This window comes from Cryptotermes secundus, unplaced genomic scaffold, assembly GCF_002891405.2.
Source record: "Cryptotermes secundus unplaced genomic scaffold, Csec_1.0 scaffold401, whole genome shotgun sequence".
Taxonomy (NCBI): Eukaryota; Metazoa; Arthropoda; class Insecta; order Blattodea; family Kalotermitidae; genus Cryptotermes; species Cryptotermes secundus.
Window position 1 is genome coordinate 743,094 of NW_019731223.1, and position 5,099 is coordinate 748,192.

Genomic DNA, 5,099 nt, shown 5'->3' on the forward strand with positions numbered 1-5,099 from the left:
ATTGATCTATGTTAATGAAATTATTATTATTGTTGTTGTTTGTTTGCTTCTCTGCATTAATGCGTTTTTCCTCCAGTGCTTGTCTGTAGTTTGTCTTTGACTTTATGTTGTGATTGTCCATAATGTAATTACTTGTATCTGCACTGCGCTGTGTCTGTAATTGGCCTTGCGGCTGTTGACTCGGCACATAAATAATAAAGAATTGAATTGAACTATTATTATTATTATTACTATTATTATTATTATTATTATTATTATTATTATTATTATTATTATTATGTTATTGTTGTTGTTGTTATGAAGAATGCATTTTAGGTACTGTTTCTGTTTACGTTAAATTTGTGGGATATAAATTTTCGCACTATCATCATGCCTATAATTATTGACTTAAAAAACGATTTTCCTTGTACAATTTGTAGGCATGTTTGTTGTGGTCTATCGTCTATCGTCTAACTTCACATGCCTCTCACAACTGTTTTATTAGTTGTCGCCGTCAAAACGAGAGATAAATTTTCGCTCAGCTTTCATGTAGTTACATATCCTGCGTAAACATTACATTAAAATTTCACATATTTTTCTAAGATTTATTGCCATACAAGATTATGGTTTCAGGTTCCTAAAATAAGTGGCAATATTGGCGCTGTCCTTTCACAGTTCTGAGTATTCGCCGCATTGTTATTAGGCTTTACTAATTCTCTCTCTCTATGTCTCTACAGTCCTTTACACCTTGGCCGATTTTCAGTTTCTTAATCTTATACACAGTCGGTAGGACTCCGTGGACGGGGGATTAGCCCATCGCAAGGCCTCTACATACACACAGAATAAAAGACATCTATGCCTAGAGTGGGATTCGAACCCACGATCCCAGCTTCCCAGCGGGCGAAGACGGTTCATGCCTTAGAAAGCGCGGCCACTGTGATCGGCCTTTACTAACTCTATAGAAGTAAGAAATACTATATTGGCTTGGTCCCAAATGGCATAACATTCATACGGCGTTTCTATAAATCCATCAAACTCTTCAAAAGCTGAGAGGGACACATACACACAACACAGTTCAACTCTCAGCCGACCTCCTCCCCGTAACAAAGAAGGTAATCTGAGAATTGTCAGATGACATAATCAAAGGTCCACTCAGTAGGTATAGGAGCCCGATACATGTGCACCGGCCAGTTGATGCGGGAGTAACCTCAATGGATAGCAGAGCTGCTGGGCCTGTGGGTTCTATTTATTGCCAAATAGAGGAGAAAAACGTCGCAAGAAAAATCATGGGCGAAGTGTGTATCTGACTTTGGCTGTTTAAAATATGAGCCCACTTTTCACTTTGTAGATCTATTGGTGCATTTCGTTGTGTTACACAAAATACGATACAATACAATTAATATGATACCATTCTCATGAACCATACATGAAACATCATATAACATGATCTGAATATATTTCAATCGCATTTTAATAAAAGCTGATCACAGAGACAGGCGAATGTAAGACGGCCACACTTTTTTTCTTATTGCTAGTGGGGTGGGACTAAGTCCCTTGTACTGCGGCCACTTCTGGCCTATTGTACCGGCCCAAGATGATAGGTGAGGGTCATTGTGTAGCAATTGGTGGAATGAAGATTGGCGAAACCGAAGTAGTCGGAGAAAACCTGTCCCAACGCCACTTTCTCCACCACAAATCCCACTTGACAAGACCCGGGATCGAACCCGGGCCGCCGCGGTGGGAAGCCGCCCACACTCTTAAGACAGTTAGAAAACCGAAGTCGTGGTTTTGAACTGCCCTCGGAACATGACGGAATTTCTCATCTTTCCGCGCGTATGCAACGGAAAGATGCAAAACGTGCCAGTCACCTCCGCCATATCGCTCCCTTTGTCCGTCCATCCGCCTATACAGGTAAGGAGCCGAGAACTGTTGAACAGTTATTCGTGAGCATGGATAGGTCTACTCCTGAATTTACTGAAACTTGCCAAATTTGGTTAAACTCGAAAGACGGTAAGGGATGATTTACTTGAAAATAGACATGAGCCCCTGCGCGTTAATTACTAATTATTTCTCGGAACGATGAATGTTTCAAACACTGTAGAGAAAAGTGAAGCGCGCATGTTATATCCGGTACACATTTTCAGGATAATTAGATGGATGTAGAATTTATAGTCTATCCCATATATCTCATAATTCTAAAACCGTTTGACTGATTTTGTCACTGCCCTTCGGACAGGACCGATTTAGCCCTCACGTTTTAACAAGATAATGATCAAGTTAAAAATTAAGAATTGAAATTCTAGAGGCAATGCCGAGTAAACGAGCCGGATCTCTTAGCCTATGTATACATTCTCTATCACATGTGGTTTATTGATGAGTTTCTATTAATTTAGTGGGTTTGGTTGAGGCTGAGTCCACTTAGTACACTGACCACTAATTGGACTGCTGTACCAGGCCTGGATGCCAGATGGTTAGGGAGCATTTTGTAGGATAAAAATTGGCATGAGAAACCGAAGTACCTGCAGAAAACTAGCCTCAATGCCGCTTTTTCCACAACATATTCCGCATTAACTGACCTGGGATCGACTTGGCGGGAGGAAAGCGACCAACCGCCTGACCTATGGCGGAACTTGCTCTTCAGCACATTCGTAGAAACCATTAATATTGAGTCAATTTTCTCCACCCGGATTCTGAGAACATGCCATACCATGACAGTAAAGTAAAGTTATCCCTGTAACAGGCCGTGGAGGAACATACGATTGTGAAACGTTGACGCTCCCACATTTTCTAGAAAATCGGCTCACAGATGGCGGTAATGTTGTCAGCCTTACTCACCGACCGACTTTTACTCCATAGGAAAAATCCTGGCATTCATTTCTGTTAGGGGCTGACTCAATCCCAGGGCCATAGTGAGGCTGGAATTATTAGGTAAATTAAAAAATGCACCTCATCGGGACTCGAATCCGCCAACTTCCGTCTTGTAGCACAGTGCTTCAACAAACTACGCTACCATGTAACCCATACCATGACAATACTAGAGGAAATAAAAATTAAACTTTATAATGAATATCTTTTCTCAGGTACGTGCTAGCAACGTATAAGTCAAAGTTGAATTTTATGTCCAAAAGAAAAACTGTACACGTCAAGATGAAGGAGCGCAACCTGCACGTCGTGTATCATGTTTTCAAAATTACATAGTTCATAGTGTTTCAATCTATCTACGTCTTATCAGGAAGGATGCATAAAAATCCTCACTTTCGATATAAATGGAAAATACACACATGCATGACATGCTCGTGCGCTGGAAAGAAAATGAACGCAAACGAATCCTGTATAACTGGTACACAGGGCAAGTCTCACTTTATACTTTATACTTTATACTTTATAGGATCTTTCATCTGAACGGCGTGGTCCATAAATAACAAACATAAAATCCATTACACTGTTCCTAGAACCTATACGCTTATTACTTTACTTTGGGAATTGAGCGAAACTCGCAGTGATCCATACAGAAGTAGCAAAATATTTAATTCCCAACTCCAATCTGACCGGAACAGGAAATGGTTTACATGACTCTAGGTTGCCCGCTCGGGTTTGATCGAAGCCTGATGTCCCTTAGAAGGCGAAGCATCAGCATCGGAACACACTGTGACGAGTCTGCAGAAGTTTTTCTAATTGCGCGTACTAAATACATGAAATAATTAGAAAACTCTGAGATCTGAGGTCGTCATGGCAACAGATATTAAGATGATATGATGCTTTATAGTTCGATACATTGGAGCCATCGTTTCAGTACATCTTCCATCCTGAAGATGTAGGCAACAGGTTCCTCCGAAACAATGGTAGACCCATGTCACTTCCTAGAATACCGTAATATTAAGGTAGAAATGTATCCACGGTTCACTAATACATGGTTCATTTTATGAAACCTTTCAATTTTATAAAATTATTATTTTTCGTCGTGATTTTGAAAGGATGTGAGGGACAGAGCAATGGATCTGTTTTAGCGTGCATGTCTACCATCCTAAGATTTTACTGGAGGGACTGAGGAAGATTACGGAAAGCCTTCTTGAGGATAACAGTTAGGTTGACCGAGATTCAGACTCAAGACTTCTGAAATACTATCCAGTATTACTAACGACTACGTCACAAGATTCAGTCACTTACGTTATTTAACGATGTTATTTCAGCTACACAGGTCTACATTAAACCGGATCAGTCTGAGAAAAGACTATCCCTGTGTACAGGTATGTAGCTTGTATCAATTTGGCAAGAGGCCGCCATGTGCCGTTTGAAGGTACGTTTCCACGTAATCACATTGACATCTAATGAAAATCACATGGAACCTAAGTTAAGATGGTCTATGACCCCGACAGATTCAAATTTTGTACCTCCAGAATAAAAGTCCAGAGCGCTACCACTGCTCTGTCATGCTCAGTATTCTGTTTAGTAACCGAATTAATGTTATCACACTAAAATAGTCGTGACCATCATATTCGTGGTCTAGGCCCTATCGCCTGTTCCAACTCAGTATTCCAGAGGACACTTAGACTTCCTGTTTTACCCTGCTTTTTATTTTGAAAAATAAAAGCAGGTTTATGACATCAACTTGCTATCTGTGTGTCACCTTAGTTTTTTTTTCTTACTGTACTGTCTGTGTTTTATCAAAGAAAATTAGGAGGTCAGTTCTTTCCAAAACGTCTCGTTCTTCTTGTCGTATTTATGTTTCCACGTTATCCTTGGAAGGGAATGCTTTTCCATTTATAGATATTCTCTCCACTTTTCTCTATGCTGCATTATTTGTGTAAGAAGCGATTCGTCCCCTAATCTCCACCTTTTTATTTCTAATATGATCAATCTGTGCAGACCATTTCACTTCACAGAGAAGTTCAGCTCTCCTGACTGTACACTACTCTCACTCTTAAGTCGCATCCACATTACTCGTGCTCGTGCTCGTGCTCGCCAGGCTTGTGCTCGTCGGGAGACTCGTCTGGCTTGTACTTGTGCTCGTAGATCTTCGTTCACACTACTTTAGTTGCTTGCCAGGCTTCGGTGCGTGAGGATCCGTATATTTACTCGTAGTGTGTATAGGCTGTAGTCGTATTTTAATTTATTGGCTA